Consider the following 18,139-nt stretch of genomic DNA (forward strand, 5'->3'; position numbering starts at 1 on the left):
CCTTCCACCTCAGCATCCACTCTGCTACTGCTCTAACTTAAGCCCTTATTTCTCACTTATTCCTTTGTTTACCCTCCCACCTGTCTTCACTGCTCCAGGGTCTCACCGTACACCATTCTCCACATTGCATCCATAGAGATCTTTCTAAAACACAAAATACTTCTTTGTCTCCCCATAATCTTTGGGATAAACACAGAATTTATGCCACAGCCAAAAAAAAAAAGACAGGTCATTTTATTGACTGATCCAGTCTTACATCACTCATTCAAGTGCCATCTGAACACTGGCCCCCTTCAGTTGGTCCTCCTTCTAGCATTTTCCAATGCTATGTCCTCTAGTACATCCTGCTCTCTTTATCACCCTTCCCATCCACCTGGCTAATTCCCACTCTTCCTTCAAGGATCAACACAAGTTTTATCTTCTTCAGAAAGCATTTCTCTGCTAGACTGCCCAAAGTGATTCAGGAACCTCTTCATGTCCTCTTAAAACAGAAATGCTAATACACCTGTTAGCACAACTCTATTGTCAACATCTGCTCACTTGTCTATTTCCTTCACCAGTATTGAGCTCGTAGAAAATAGAATGTCTTATTCTCCTTTGTGTCCCAGTCCCTGGAATAGTTCTTGGCCAGAAATGTTACTCAATCATGATTTTTGAGGGAATGAAGGGATGAACGAATGACTAGCCTATTGTATCTAGAAACAAATGGTACAACTCAAATGCTGTAATTGAGGAGAGTTTAATAAAGGGACTATTTATAAAGATGTAGACAAGGTAAAAGAAACCCATAAGAAAAAATGAAGCATCCCTGGGTCCAGCTACAGCAGGAACTGGGATCACCTTTATGCCCAAAGGTATAAGTAGAAAGAGAGTAGTTCCCAGAACCCAGAGAGAGTCACTGCAGGGGAGGACCAGCTGATGGGAGGTATGACCTTCAGTAGAGGATGCATCCAACATATAGTGACCTGGCATGATGGAAGCTGAGGGAATAAATACGTGAACTCATTCTCCTCCCATCCTCCAATCTCCTACTGCTGCCTCTCACTGGCCAAACCAACCAGAAGCCAGAGGGCAAGAGAGCCAATGATGCAATCAACATGGGTCAACCTCTCAGGGCACAGAGCAGGGGGTAGGAGTGAGGGAAGAGATCTGGATGTACAAATGGAAAATATCCAACACAGCTTCTCTCCAAGGAAAGAATCATTGACTGCATTCTAAAAGTTAAGAAGTTCAAAAACAATGATCACAGAAAAATGTATCTTCTTTACAGCTGATAAGAGAATTGGTTCTAAGGAGAAATACTTTAAGTCAGTTGTGATCAAGAAGATAGCAATAGGCTGACACCCAGGTTTCTTACAGAAGATGCACCTGTCTCTGGAAAATAAAGGAGGAAAAGGGAAGGGGAATGGGGTTGAATGCATTTGGGGGCAAGTTTAAGAAGAAGAGGAAGACAGTGGCTGAGGACCAAGAAGAAAGAGTTGGGAAAAGAGTTTTCCAAGTGAAATTGTGGGCACTCTGTGTGATATCTTCCTATGACCCACAGTAAAAATGAAAAAAAAAATCACAATATGCTCAGTGTGAATGGATTTCTTGTGAAAGTTCATGAAAGGATTGAGTTTATTTACATCAAGATTGGTATTGGGCTGCCGAAGACAAGGGTCCAAGACAACAAATTTCTTAGTCAAACAGAGAAGGAACTGGGGTTCAGAGAAGTAAAGTGGCTGAATGAAGGGCCCAGCGTTAGAGGAGGCAGAGCAGGACTCACGACCTGAGCTGTCTGAGTCCAACTTCTAGGTGTTTTCCTCTGCCAATGCACCTCCTTCCATTAGGTCTCTGACATGGACGGGGAGAGGTGGGCATTGGAGAAGACTTACACTGCCCTGAGCATAGAAATTATGGCTACGTAATTCTTATAGTTTACAGACACATACTAATATAAGGGCTAGAATTTATGGAGTACGTGCGTGCCAAGGGTTAACTTGTCTTATCAAAGTAACCCAAGGAAGTTTCTATTACTATCCCATTTTACAGGTGAGGAAATAAATCAGAAAGATGACATGCATCGTTTGAACTCAGAATTCAGACTCAGGCAATCTGTGTTTCTAGATCCTCTCCACAGCTACCCTGAGTACATTTACTCATTTTAAGCATTTAAAAAGGAAGAACATACACCTTTTTTAATGACAACTTGCAAATCGAGGTGGTTTTTGAAGCTGGGTTGCTACCAGCTCCAAAATACTGTGGATCTGTTATCACAAGTCTCCCTTGATTTTTAGCCCTAGTTCCTCCTGAGTCTTGCATACCACGATACCTGCTGCAGTTGTCTTTTTCACATTTTCTCTCTGAAACAAGACTAACAAAGGCAGCTTTGGAATCCCACAGAGCTTCCTCAGGACCCATATGTTAGAGAAGGTCTCCTGCAGGGATCTCAGCGAGAGCTCATCCCAGCACTTGATCCTCTCTGCAGGCGCCCTTCACGTCCAGGAGTCAGAAAAGGCAGACAGGTTCTTTGAGAACAGAAAAGAGGAAGCATTATCAGTGTCTGTGATTCACGTTCCTAATGGTCATTTCTCTGAGTTCTCAGATTTTGGTAGTATTTAATCCCACTGTTACTTCGTCCAGTAGGAGTGATGTTCCGCCTCTATCTGGAATGTTCTTGTTGAGCACCATGGTCAAAAATGCTGGTTCCACGTGTCTTAGGCTTTTCCTTACAACACTTTATTCACAGATATTAAAGCATTTGTTAACACTGTCATTACATTTCACATCATCTGTGAGTTTTGAGAAGGTATTGTTATTTCCATTGTATAGACAGTAAAAAACGGTTGCACAGAAAATTAGGTGACTTTTCTGAATCATAAGTCAGTGGCAAAACGAGAACCAATATCCAGTGTTTCTGACTCCAGATCAGATTAATTAGTCTCCTAAAAATACCCTGTTTTTCCTTCTCCATATGTCCAAAGCCATCATTACCTACAGAATAAATGCCAGTCCTTTAATAAATACCAGTATCTAAAAAGTACCTAATAAGTATCTAATAAACCAGCTTCTAATAAACCAGTTGTTTAACGCTATGTTAAGGTAAGAAGCCAGCACCAACCTTCCATTACAGCTCTATGGCATTTGCTTTGGAGTCAAAAAGAACAGACTCTGAATCCCAGCTCCATCACTTATTAGCTGTGAATTTGGGGGTAAATTCCTTAGTTTTTTGTCAGATGGTAGACACTGCTAGTTGTCTGCCCAATATCTACTCCCCTTTCTGTCTTCCACTGGAAACCTGCCTTGGGTCAGAGCCTCCGTGTACCCAGGTAGAAACGCTTGTTTCCCCAGACTCCTTCACAGCTAGCGGTGCCCACCTCCATATGGCGAAGATCAGGGCAATGAATCATCAGCTGAGGGTTTCTGGAAAGCCTTGCTTCCCTCCATAAGTGTCCACCCCCTACCCCTTCTTCCTATTCAGTCCCATTTTCTTTAACACTAATTTTCATTTCTCTATATTTTTCCATTATGTTATTGCTTCAATGAAATAACGAGTTAACTAGTTGAAAGGAGAATTCTTATTCCTCTAATACCAGCCAAAAGTACATTTCCAAAAACCCTCCTCAGCATCTCCCCACAGAGCCTGCTGAATCCAAGTCTTACTTGAAAGACTGAAGTTTTTATTGATGTGTTTTCGGACTTGCTCAATTTTTGAGGAACAAGTTACACCATCTGCAAATGATCCAGGCCTGGTTTCTGTATCTCTCTCTTCCTTGTGTTGGTCCTACAGTTGTTCAGTGCCACCTCTGCAAGGACAGGGCATCTTCTCTTTGTCCTTCAGACCCACTCTCTGCTCTTCGCCATTGTGATTTCTAGCCAGGAAATGGAATTGACGGACTGTATAAATGAGGCTCTCCTGCACACTCTCTGGCTTCTGGTTGGGGTAATGAGGAGCCCTCGCAGAGATCAGAAGGAGGGAGAGTATGAGGTTGGGATATTTTATCCCCCTGGCTCTCACAGCAGACAAAGCCACAGATTCTCCCTCAAGTCATCTTTTCTACACAACTCTTTCCTTCGGGTTCCAGAATCCATATCCTCCTTTCACCTCTTTGGGCCTAATTTGGTTACAGCTTTGCTGTTTCTAGCTCTGGCTCACTGCACTGTCCCTTATGCTTTCCCTATACGCTATCTTTTACCTTTGAAACAGTCCTTTTATTAAACCCTCTTTGAATTATCCTAATTTGAGTGTGTCATCTGTTCCCCTGAGAACACTGACTGATACAGTTGAGAAAATCAAAACAGTATATTTTTGCTTGTAAATAGGGCCCCTCAGATGTCTCAGGCATCTAGGGTCCTCATGCGAAGGCACAGGTAGACCCTGAATGACTCCACACTCTATTCCCACCCCATACTTCCTTCAACCATGTTTAAAACTTAACTACTCTGTATCCTTTTCCCATGTCTCTGTCTTCCAATGTGACAGTTAATGAATTTGCTCATGGGTGTTGACACATTGATAATGAAGTTGCTCATGGGTGTTGATACCTTGATAAAAGAAGGCTGACACAATGTTTGTCTTCCATAAAAAAAAAATTACATCCACTACTCATCTTCCTATACAGCGCCATAGAGTGTATTACATAGTATTCCATTATTGTCCCACACACTGTAATTAATCAGACCTGATGATTCACTTAAAAGTACAGGCTCTTGGGCTTCCCTGGTGGCGCAGTGGTTGAGAGTCTGCCTGCTAGTGCAGAGGACATAGGTTTGAGCCCTGGTCTGGGAGGATCCCACATGCCGTGGAGCAACTGGCCCCGTGAGCCACAACTACTGAGCCTGCGCGTCTGGAGCCTGTGCTCCGCAACAAGAGAGGCCGCGACAGTGAGAGGCCCGCGCACCGCGATGAAGAGTGGCCCCCGCTCGCCACAACTAGAGAAAGCCCTCGCACAGAAATGAAGACCCAACACAGCCAAAAATAAAATTAATTAATTAATTAATTAATTAATTTAAAAAAATAAAAAGTACAGGCTCTTTTTTATGTCTTCACTGCAGAAGAGCCAATCAAATAGGTTACAGGTTTCAGGCTTTTAATGTTTTAAAACTTGTAGCTGACAGGGACACAGAATGTTAGTTTACCCTGGGGCTTGAATAAATGCAAAACCACTTGCTAAGACCGGAAAGCACAATCTCAGGAAGGACACTGAGTGAATGAATACACACTGTCACCGTTTCCCATGAGTAGTCTTTAGCTTTTCAGGCCTCAAAACCATTTTTTCAGTGCACTCAGTGAATATTGATTTCATAAGGTCTGGCTCACTCTAAACAAGGGAATAAGAAACTGATAGGTAAAGCAGAATGCCAACTTACTAATTTAAATGGGAACTTATATATACATTCTGTAAGTTATGGGTACCAGGCAATGAGTGTATCAGTTAACTGCAAGTAACAGGAAAAAAAAAAGTGGATTAAACCATAAGTACATTATTAATTGTTTGTTCAACAAGACGCAAGAGCAGTCTTATCAATATCATCAAAGAACTATACACTTTGGCACATTTGTTTATGGCCTCGTGGTTGCAAGATTGCTGCCACCCCAGATATCAATACTGCATGAAAAATCAGAAGACAAATAGTTGGTATGGGAGAAGGGGGCATGCTTTTCATAAGGCTTTGTTTTTTGCGCAATTAGCTTCCCAGAAGTCCCACTGACCGGAACACGGTTGCATGGTCATCCCGATTGTCAAGATGGCTGGGAAAGCAAGCATCTAACCCTCTAGCCACTGTTTTTTTTTGTTGTTTTTTTTTAAATTTTTATTATCAATATATATTGGAGTATAGTTGATTAACAATGTCGTGCTAATTTCAAGGGTATAGCAAAGTGATTCAATTATACATATACATGTATCTATTCTTTTTCAAATTTGTTTCCTATTTAGGTTATTGCAGAGTATTGAGCAGAGTTCCCTGTGCTATACAGTAGGTCCTTGTTGGTTATCTATTTTAAATATAGCAGTGTGTACATGTCAATCCCAAACTCCCAACCTATCCCTCCCCCCTACCCTTCCCCCCTGGTAACCCTAAGTTCGTTCTCTAAGTCTGTGAATCTGTTTCTGTTTGGTAAATAAGTTCATTGACATCATTTTTCTTAGATTCCGCATATAAGCGGTATCATATGATATTTGTCTTTGTCTGACTTACTTCACTTAGTATGATAATCTCCAGGTCCATCCATGTTCTAGCCACTGTTCTGTAGTGGGAGTTGGCATGGAATAGAGATTTGGAAATGGCTTTGGAGAGTGTGGCAGCTGTGGTTGTGTGCCACACCGATCTCCCTTCAAGAAAGTTTGCTCTCCAGCTTCAAGGAGGGCAGTTGACTGGCAGCTTCTAGCTGCAGTGCCTTCTGGATCTGTTACATGTTTGAGCTGAGGCCATGTTCCTCCTGGGTAGCCCCCAGCCAATACTGTACAAGCTGGGATTACTAGGGTCTGGCCAGGTCTGCCCAATACAGGACTCCTCTGATCTTTGTTCCAGAACTCCCTGTTGAGTTGGTAGAGACTTGTTCAGATGCACGCCACTGTCTGAAGCTCTTCCTGTCCAATCCTGCTTCTCCCACACCCCACCCCACCTTTCATGGCCATTACTGCCCAATAAACCTCTTATACCCCTAACTCCATCTCAGCACCTGCTTCCTAGAGGAGCTGAACTGACAGCAGAGGGCAGCTTCAGCATATTTGTTCCCTAAAAGGAAATCTCCATGGAAATCAAATATTTGTGCTAAGAGAATACAGGATCAGAACAAGTCTACTCTGACTAATACGTTTTCACTGTGAAGATATTCCTCATGTGGGTGCGCTCTCGTATTTCAGAAAGGACATACATGCCCCCAGTCTACACTGGTGAATAATGGCAAAGTTGGTCTCTGATTCTCTGACTCCTGTTTTTCTGTTTCCACTCAAATCATCCCTGTTCTGTTGGCTTATGCTTTCTTAGCCATGTTGATTCCAACATGGAATGCTGTAGCCAAGCCCTGTTTTCTCCACCTTGGGGCCCACAAGACATTCTGTTTTCTTTTTTGATCATTTGTTTGCTTATTTCGTTCTGCTTTAAGGAGAATTCTCCCAATATCTGCTCTCTTCCATTATGCGTGGACTCCACAATTTCAATTCTCAGAGTTCTGAAGGAACGTCACTGCCACTCCCTTTTACTTCATGTGTAGTCCTGCTGTGGGCCTTTAAAATAGCATCGGTTCTAGAGCATAATTTCCTCTGAGGAAGTAGCTTCATCTGTTTTTTTGTTCATTCAATTTTTTTTTTGGTCGTCCCATGCATGGGATCTTAGTTCCCGAACCAGGAATCAAACCCAGGGCCCCAGTAGTGAAAGCACCAAGTTCTAACCACTGGACCACCAGGGAATTCCCTCAACTTTCATTTCTTAAGCAGCTACTATGTGACGGGCACTCTTGTAGGTGCTGGCCATACAACAATGAAGAAGACACAGGAACTGTCCCAAGAAGCTCATGGAAGCTGTTTCTAAGTTCAATAAAGCTAGAAGGAAAATCAGAAGATGTGAAGTTTCAGTCAAGGGAAGAGTGAATCGCTCATCAGAGCTTTTCTACAACATAAATATTATAAGCTTTCCAGCCTCCATGAGACACAGCTTCAGAGATCTGCAGACTGGCCTGTCCTCTCCACACACACTGGATATTAAATATGGATGTGGTTTATTTTCTGCAGGTCTATGTTGCTCGCAAATGTCTGGCACCACTCTCACATCCGCTCTGCTCAGAGCTGCCTGCCTGAGATGGTTCTCTCTCACCAGGGCTTGAAAATTATGGAGCTGCCCAAATGGTACTTACTTCTGGATCAGGCCCACCTGCAGCACATCCCCAAGGATGTCTATGTTAAGGTCTTTATCCTGGCCTTGGTTTCAGATGGTATCTGTGCTGAATGTGCTTGCCCCATTTATGAATGCTTATCATTCCATTTCCCACCAGAGTTGTCTATACAATCATTTATCAGTTCTAGCCTTCTAAGTGAAAATTAATAGTCATCAAGATAAACTGGACTGGGTGTAATCCAGAGCTTAAAACAGACTTGACCAGATCACAGACTGGAGGTAATCTTTCAAAAAGACGACAACCAGGGCTTACCTGGTGGCGCAGTGGTTGAGAATCTGCCTGCCAATGCAGGGGACACGGGTTCGTGCCCTGGTCTGGGAAGATCCCACATGCCATGGAGCAACTAGGCCCATGAGCCACAACTACTGAGCCTGCGCGTCTGGAGCCTGTGCTCCGCAACAGGAGAGGCCGCGGTAGTGAGAGGCCCGCGCACCGCGATGAAGAGTGGCCCCCGCTCGCCGCAACGAGAGAAAGCCCTCGCACAGAAACGAAGACCCAACACAGCCAAAATTAAATAAATAAATAAATAAATTTATTAAAAAAAAAAAAGATGACAACCAGTAGTAATGATAGTCCTCTCATCTAGGATTCAAGAAACTCTTTCCCAGAAGACAAAAGTCTTGAGTTGCTTTGGCGTTTTCTTCACAATTTTAGAATGAGGATGACAGAGCTACACGGGACCTCAGGAAGTCACCGAGTCCCATCCCCTAATTTTATAAGGAGGAAAGTCAGTTCCTGAGTAACAGAGTAACTAGCTTAGGTCAGACAGCTGTCAACAATCTGGGGCTAAAACCCACGATTCCTTACTCCCGGTCCCGGCTCTTTCTAACAGCTGGCCCACACTGAATCTGCCTGGGCTCGCTGGCTTCCCCAGTAAATTCCTCTCCTTCCGTTTTTTAATCCCCGTTCTTTCATCTGTTGTCATCTGCAGCTTCCTTTCCTTCCCTCTTGCCTCTGTCTCCACAAGATTTTTTACATTCTTGTTAGTCCTGTGTTTTTCCCTCTTCCTGAACGCTTTGTTTTTTCTGCCTTTGCTATCAGGAAAGGAAGAAAGCCAATATGCGTGTCTATCTTTGTATCTTCCACATTTAGTACTTAAAAAAAAAAAAAAAAGCTGGATGTATATGGAAATTCTGAACTATCTTTCAAATTACAATTCTGTGAATATACTATAAAGCAGACTGGAAAAATAATACTACCAAATTCTCAAGACTTAGTACCAAAGCACTTCTGGGATGGCAGTATAGGGGTTTTTTTTGTTGTTTTTTTAAAAATTTTTTAAAAGTTTATTTATTTATTTTTGGCTGCGTTGGGTCTTCGTTGCTGCACGGGGGCTTTCTCTAGTTGCGGCGAGCGGGGGCTACTCATCGTTGAGGTACGAGGGCTTCTCATCGCGGTGGCTTCTGTTGTTGCAGAGCACAGGCTCTAGGTGCGCGGGCTTCAATAGTTGTGGCTTGTGGGCTCTAGAGCTCAGGCTCAGTAGCTGTGGCTCTCGGACTGAGTTGCTCTGCGGCATGTGGGATCTTCCTGGACCAGGGCTCATACCCTTGTCCCCTGCCTTGGCAGGCGGATTCTTAACCACTGCACCACCAGGGAAGCCCGGCAGTATAGGTTTTGAAATGATTGCATAGGGGCCCTCAAGACTTCAAGAAAAGACATAAAGTCTCTACAGGGGAATTATAGTCTTCCGTAATATAACCAGATCAAAATGTCATAGATGCTATTAGCTCTCTGCCATAGCAGTGGAAGTGAATGACTGAAGAGAGTGAAAAACAAACATACAACAAAAACAGCTACGCGCATCAGGTTAACTGGAGAGGGCTGCTTGGGGGGCAGGCTAATGCACCATATTCCATCAGCCCTGGGTGGGATGACGCTCAGAACCAAACCCAGTGTCTGCTCTCACATCGTGCTCTCCAAGCGTGGACTTTCTGATTACAGTTAGCTTCCTATGCATTCTGCTAGCAGGAAGGGCATGTTTTGATGGCAGGCATTAACATCCTGGATCCAAGGGAAATCCTCTAATACAAATTAATTAGTTGATACCCTCACTTGCTTTCACTAAAGTCTATTCTACTCCATGTGTTAGACTCTTAGCTCTGGGCCTGCAGAGCTGAGGTCCTGATCTTGAACTCTGGTGACCCCATGAAAGTGTTGTCACCACGAGCTCTGCCCTACAGTCCAGCCAGCTTCCCTCTTTAGCATTCCAGGACCCTCTTTAGCTTTTGCGAGTTGATAAAATAACAAATATCTATTGCGCATAATTGCATGGACTGGACTATGGTTGGGCAGTTGCCCTTCAAGAGTGGGCAATCTAGTTGATTTAAACAGACCAGGAAGGAGTAATGGGTGCTAACGATCTGAGGAAATGGATAATTAGGTCTGCTTCCCTGTGTGTCGTCTTTTTTCATGTTCTTCTAATAGCATTGAGAAAGGAAGGGAAAGCAGCCCTGAGAACCTGCTGGGGCCAGCCCTGGGTAAGCAAACACCTAGCCCGCTCTACTCCCCGGACAAAGGAGAAGTGCTTCTCATGGGACCATTTTACTTCTTGCTTGAGCAGCCCTGTCTGTTCCTGGAGCTCAGAGTCCTAGAAACTGCATAAAAGAACTATGTCACTGAGCCTCAAACAGGGGTCCTGCCCTAAGTCCAGGCGACAGCTGTTAGGCAGCTGCACCAGTGTGCCCTAAAGCTGCTTTAGTGTACGACGCAAAGGGAAAAAGGACTAGCTCTCAGAAGCTATGTGGAAAACACAGACCCCTGTGGCAACAGCTGGCAGGTAATGTATATCATGAAGACATTTGTGGCATGAGAATGGACACATAACAGATGACCTTTAGAGTTATATTTTAAGGGTTTTTTTCCCATAAAAGTTACGTGCCCAAATCTTTTCAGTTTAAGAAAAATTAATAAGAGGAAAAAAAGGGGGTGAAAGGGAAGAACCCTGGCAACTGGTACAACACAGGCATGGAGGCAGGTAAAATGGGACTCCTTGTCATCCTTCACCTCCTTCCCTGCCCAGATGCTCCACCCAAAAATAACATGAAAGGCTTCCCTTGAGCAACCAAGATAAATGTCTGCTCCTGGAGCCGGGCCCCAAGTTCAGGCACAGCACCACTTCTGAGACTTGGCAGCTTGTCTAGCCTTTGATCGCCTTCCCTTCGTGGGACATGTCAACTTTGCTCCTCTTTAATGTACAAGATGGGACAAGAGCCGGGGCCAGGCAGCTATAGCTGCAGGCAGGGCTTTCTCCTGCACTGCGCAGGGAGGCTTTTGCCGGCCCAGGCCCAGAGGGAGCAGCTGCAGTTGCCTGCCTGCACATCCTGTGAAAAGACGTTCAGTGTTCTGGTGGCTTAGTACGCGTGATGCCCAACGGTGGACAAGCTGGGACGGGGGACCCAACGGAAAGCAGGAAGCAGGTTACTTTCTGAGCCCAGATTTTGGTGTCTATGCCCCCCCATCCCTTTTAGTGACAACTTTCTCTGTGTCCTTTAGGAATCTAATGATCCCATTCACTTTTTCTAAGCTGTTCCCACCCCCATCCCCCATCAAAATCCTCTGGCGCAGAAGTAAAAAAACTGTCACTAATGCGCATTATTGATGGGAGTGTAAACCCATATAACTTTTCAGGGGAGCAGGTCAACCATGTATAAATTTTAAATATGTATTCCCTTAGACTAGACCCAGGAATTTCACTTCTAGAAAGGTATCCTAAAGAAATTACTGCATGGGTAAGCAGAAAGGTATGTTCAAGAATATTTATTGCTGCTCTGATTAAAAATACTGAACAATTGGAAACAATGTAAATATCCATTAGAAGGGGACCTTAAGCAAATTATCCCATGAGCATAAAATGAAACACTCTGCAGCCTTTAAAAAGTAGAAAGTAGATCCATGTTAATTGATGCTGACATGTGCCTCATTATATTGTTAAATGAGAAAAGTGTGTTGTAGGAGAGCATATAGAGTAGGATGCCACCTATGGAAAAAAAAAAAAAAAAAGAAAAGTGCATGTGTTTATACTTGCACCAGAAGAATGAAATGATAAATATCATTTTGTTGACAGCAGTATCTCTGAGGCGTAGCATTGCAGGCATTATCCACTTCCTCTGTATTGTTTACATTTTTAGAGAGGAGATGTAAGAACAGAAAAAATATTTTGATGTATTTTTCAAAACCTCTCAGGAAAATATATGCAATGCCTTCATACCAACAACAACTCACATTTGTAAAGAGCTTCGCAGTTTACAGAATACTTTCTTTTCTCCATTAACTTGTTCAGTTCTCAAAACCCTGGGAGGTAGGAAAGGCAGATCTTAGCATTGTCAACGATAAGCAAAGCTAGACGTTAGTGAAAGCGGTGAAAACAGACCCCAGGAGGAGAAGGAGCTGAGTGCCATCCACCTGGGACAGAGGCGACGGGAGATTTTAAAGGGAGAAAGAGGATGAAGGGAGGGGAAGCGAGTGGAGGCTCAATGAAAAATTATGACGTGTTGGTGAGTGTAAATGTGATTAGGGCAGTTGTGTCTGCTATCTGGCAACTATCGAAGTTAGGATTCTACCCTCCCACAGACACTGGAAGACAGAGGCCCAATCCTTCCTGATGATTACATGTCAAAGGAATGGCTTTCAGATCCTTTAGAAAGACCCTCCTGAGGTGTAGGAGATACACATCTCAAAGGGACAGAAAAAGGATTCACAATTGTCAACACTTTAGAGTAAATGCCTTAGGAAAGGGAGGTCAGGTGTTGGCTAGAACAAACTGTAGATTATTTAGACAGCCCTGAGCTTTTCCAGAGAGGAACTCAAAAGGCAGCAGGGTTGTCCCAGGAATCTGGCCTTGGGCTGCAAGAAGCCAGTTAAAGTTCGGCCAAGTCTCTTAGTGCAAGGGTTTGAATGGAGTGTTCTTGCCAAGAGTTTTTGCAGTTCTAGGTGTCTCCTCTTTTGGGATTAAAAAAGTAGTTCTCAAAGAAGTTATGGCCCTTTGGAGATGCACCCCATGGATCTCCCTTCCAGAAAGAAGCTGCCATTCCCCTGCAAGGACAGCCTCCAGCTGCAGCCCCTTCAGGAAGCCCCTCGGCATTTGAGCTGAAGCTATACTCTTCTTGAATAATCCTCAGTCAGCCACTGAGCACTCAGGTTGCTAGACCTGGCCATTGCTACCCAACACGCGGCTCTTCTAATGGGCAACTTGTGTTCCTAAGGCCCAGGTTGGCTGAGTCTTGTCAGATTTGATCACAATCCCAGGCTCTCCCTGCCCAACCCCTCGTCCTTCCTCCCCATTTCTCATTCACATCCCCCAACACAACTATTGCATGCACTTCGGAATTCATCTCAGTACCTACTTCCTGGGGTCCCCAAATAATCACAAGTGGCTTGTCCAAAACTACACTCACAGCAAATAGGTGTTCAAACCATAGTTTCCGAATGCCGTGAAGGTGAAAACCCTATTGGAGATATTTGCATTTTAACCAGATTCAAAATCTTTAGCTAAAGGAAAGACTTTCCAAAAGTGGGAATGACAGAATGAGCTAGAGGGAAACAGGGATGTGAGGGGCACTGGAAAAAAGATGGACCATCAGGGCCTCCCTGGAATGACTGAAATCACACCAAATGGTCTTTTAGTTCCATCCAGAAGATTAGAGGACTCATGCAGAGGCAACATCAGGATGCTAGCACCATGCCTTGTACATATTTCAATTACTATGGTTCTCACATTGCGTGGTAACTGATATGTCTGCCTCTCCCTTTAGAGGATGAGCTTCTCAATGGTACGACCTGTGTTTGATTCTATTTGGCATCCTCATTGCCTAGAACAAAACTTAGTACATCATATTAGCTCAGTAATAGTTGAATAAATAATTGAGTCTAAGGGAAGTGGGAGAGTAGGGACAAAAGTGGGGTCATAATTATTATAGCCAATATTTACATAAGTGCATATCAGGTATCGTTCAAATTTTTTATCACGTATCGTCATGTCATTCAATCCACACGGTAACCCCACGAGACAGTTTTGCAAATGGTGGTGTCCGGGAAGCAGACACTGAGACAAAGCTTAGGGTGCAGGATGTTCAGTAGGAAACACCACTGTGATCCGCACCCATGGCAGGGAGGGGAAGGAAGAAGGAAGGTTGGGTGGAGGAAATTGAGCCACAACACAGACCCAACAGCAGCCTCAGCCAACCCCATGGAGAGCTCTGGGACAAAAGCGATCCATCTGAGTTGTCTTGTGCTGAACCAAAGTGACCAAGACTTTATGCGTCCTCCCCCCTCAGTCAGTCATTAGATGCTGGCCCTCCTGGGCAGGGCATGACCTTGGGGGAGGCTGCTCTCCGGGTCATAGTCCTAAAGGGGCCATCAGCGGAAGGCTGTGTGCCAAAAGCGCTCCCAGCAGCTGGGGCATCTCGGCAGCATATTTCTGTGTCTGTCACAGGTCCATCCAGTATCAACCCCTTTATACAGACAAAGAAACTGAGGCACAAACACTTTAGTTAATAGCCAGCCAGGTCAGACAGCGAGTAGTGAAACCAGGATCAGACTCTGATAGTCCAGTGGGAGCCTATGTTCCTGTTCACTACAGCTTACTCTTGACTGAGGTGCATGTAATTGTAGCAGTGGGCCACGGCCCCCCGCATGCCCTAATAATGACTTGAAATCCTAACTTCGGAGAGGGTGACTTCATCCTTGCATGCATGAAGGTTGACCTTTACAAACTATGAATCGCTGCAATCAGGAATGGAAAAGACACTGTCGGGTGTGTTACATGTAGAAAAGTGTTAACACGTGTTCTTGTCCAGCATTACGCTAGGCACCTTGAAGGATATAAAGGTTCACCAGAAGCTTAGAGTTTAGGCAAGAGGATAAACCACAGACACATGAATCGCTGCAATCAGGAATGGAAAAGACACTGTCAGGTGTGTTACATGTAGAAAAGTGTTAACACGTGTTCTTGTCCAGCATTACGTTAGGCACCTTGAAGGATATAAAGGTTCACGAGAAGCTTAGAGTTTAGGCAAGAGGATAAACCACAGACACATGAAATAATTATTGGAAAAAAATCCCAGAACAGTAAATGAGTAAGTGGGGGATGACTGCTATGTTGGATAAAGGTAAAACAGGCAAAGGGCAAGTAAACCTTTAACAAGACAGTCCTCTATTGTGGCAAAGCCCCAGCCCCATTAACACCAAATGACTGTGGGCCTTGGAACCCAAGTTAATAATAAAGTATAAAGTATAACCTAAGTGTAAAAGGAACTTGATGTACAAAGGTTGGGAAGGGCCCACAAACCTGAGTGCAAAGAAGTTTCCAGCTTTTGATGAGGCCTCATTTTCTCTGCCACTGTACTGCCTTGAATTTTACATTACCCTATGTGGCTCCTGGGTGATTAAAGATATTTTAACTGTAAATCTTAGCCACTTTTCCGTTACATGGGGGAGAACACTTAAAAACTGAACAGGGGTTTCCCTGGTGGCACAGTGGTTGAGAATCTGCCTGCCAATGCAGGGGACATGGGTTCGAGCCCTGGTCTGGGAAGATCGCACATGCCGCGGAGCAACTGGGCCCATGAGCCACAACTACTGAGCCTGCACATCTGGAGCTTGTGCTCCGCAACAAGAGAGGCCGCGACAGTGAGAGGCCCGCGCACTGTGATGAAGAGTGGCCCCCGCTTGCTGCAACTAGAGAAAGCCCTCGCACAGAAACGAAGGCCCAACACAGCCAAAAAATAAATAAATAAATAAAGGAATTCCTTAAAAAAAAAACAACAACAAAACTGAACAACAGGAGAATACTCTGGTTTACTTTACTGGGATTATGAGTGGGATTTTCTTTATAAGAACTTCTATTTTTTATTACTTCATCATTCAACAACTGTTTAATGAGTACCATCAAGGTTGGGGTAGTAGTTTAGCACTGTGGTTAGGAGCACAGGGTTTGGCAGACAGACTTGGTTTGAGTTAGAGCCCTGCCACTTACCAGATCTGTGTCAAAGTACTTCTCTAATCCTCAGTTTCTTCATATGAAAAATGGGACTAAAGCAGTACTTGTCTAGTAGCAACATGGGAAGCACTAAAGAATTCATGTAAGGTGCCTGGAACATATTAAGTGAACAGTGAGGTTATTTTTTTACCAGTAACAGCCAGAGTAGGAGGAGTTTGGCCCAGATACTATGCTGGGTGCTGGAGATTCAACAATAGCAAGAAAGACAAACATTCCCTGCCTTCCCAGGTCAGACAAGTAAGGTAAGCAGACAAGCAAGGTATTAACGGGTAGGATAAGAAAAATATAGAGTTTTATGGAAACAGGTAGCACTGACAAGGAGACGGAAGTAAGTAAGTAAGTAGGTAAGTTCCAGAAAGATTTCTTGGAAGAAAACACATCATCACAACCTTTAAAAGATCATATTATTTGCTGTAAATTATTTGGTTCTGGGCTAGAATGTAAGTTGCATGAGAGTAGGGACATTGTGCGTTGTGTTTGGTTTTGTATATCAAGCCCTTAGTGTGGTACCTGACACATAAGAGGCATTCAAATAGCTGGTGGTGAATGAGAGAATGAAGCGACTCCTAAGGTGGTAAGTGGAGTTTTCCAGATAAGGGTGACAGGAAAGGTGTTCCAGGCAGATGAAGGAGTGTGCATGGAGTCACAGGAGGGAGCGAAAGCATGGTGAGTGGGAGGAGCTGAACTGCAACGAGGCTGGAAAGCATGTGGATGTGGATGCCGTGAGAGATGAAGCTGAGAAGGGACCAAATCAAGTAGGGTCTTGGAAACTGTGCTAAGGAGTCTGAACTTGATGCTCAGGAGTGATGTTGAAACCAATAAGGATTTTAATCAAGGAAATGATATAATCAGTATGTGTTTTCTAGAGTTCATTCCTTATTCTGTCAATACACTAATAACTCAAATCCATTTGAAGGAAAAAAATGGATACTGCACATAAGCATAATTAGAAAAAAAAGTGATCTGTCATCTCACCACTCAGAAATAACCACCATTTGACTATAAATAACAAGCAACCTGTTGCAGCTATCTATCTACTGCTGTGTAACAAACCACCCCAAAACCTAGTGGCCTAAAATAAGGATTTATTATTTTTCAAGAGTCTGTGGGTTAACTAGGATCAGTTGGGTGGTTCCCCCACTCCGTGTGGCTTAGCTGAAGATGCTCATGCAAGTTGTGTTCAGCTGGGAGTTTAGCTGAGGCTGGAACATCCAAGATGGCCTCCCATCTCCAAGAGCCTCTCTCTGCATGGGCTCTCTACTATCAGTAAACCAGCCTGCTTCTTTGCACCATGGTGGCTGGCTTCCAAGAGGGATAAAAGGGAAGTTCTTGAAGCCTAGGCTTAGACATGCACTGAGCTTCTTCCACTGCACATTAGTAGGCAAAGCTAGGCACAAGGCCAGCTGAAATTCAAGGGGACTGGAATCCACCTCTTGATAGAAAGAGGAGCATGTGTACACAGGGATGAGAGGACTCATTGGCTATTGGGAAACTATCTACCACACAATCCAACTTGCTAACCACAAAGCAAAGTTGTTGACCATTTCTGGTATAAATAGTTAGAAAAACTCAGGTCAAGTGACAACTGCAAAGTACATGGTGTTTGGCCATGTAAGAATCTGATAAGTCGGTTGCTTAAATAAGCTGGCACTTGGCATGCATGCCACGGAAGGTGGGAGGCAGTGGGGAACATCATATTAGAACCCAGTGTGCAGTGAAAGAAAGTGAAGGAAAAAGGACGATTCTAGACCAAGAAAATGGTTAAAATTGTATTCTGGAACCAATGCCTGTACACTTAACCTGAGTATTAACTCCAAGCATAACAGGTGAATGAAACACATTATTTGTCCAATCTCGCTTCCTGAGAGTCAAATGGGTGGGGACCAAGGGGTCAGGGAGAGTTGTATTTCAGCATGCACTTTGGCAGAAGCAGCAAAGTGTGCACACCACATCCTAGGAAATGACAGAATTGAAACCTGAAAAGCCAAATCTCTTGCCAAATCAAGGAGCAAGTATGAGACCAAAACGGCAGCCTTCTCCTCATCTCTGCTGTGAATGGGGCAGGAGGCTTGATTCTCAATTTTATTCATCACAATTATGGGAAAGCCAACTGGTTGAATGGCCCGAAAAGGGCATAACCAGGCTCCTGGACTTGTCTGTGAGTCTACTTCGAATGCCTAAAGACAAAGGACAGTGCCTCTCTAGTCCTACCTGTCTTCCTCATCCCCATTGCCATTGCCTTAGTTCAGTCCTTCATCACTTAT

The sequence above is a fragment of the Balaenoptera musculus genome, chromosome 5, assembly GCF_009873245.2.
Source record: "Balaenoptera musculus isolate JJ_BM4_2016_0621 chromosome 5, mBalMus1.pri.v3, whole genome shotgun sequence".
Taxonomy (NCBI): Eukaryota; Metazoa; Chordata; class Mammalia; order Artiodactyla; family Balaenopteridae; genus Balaenoptera; species Balaenoptera musculus.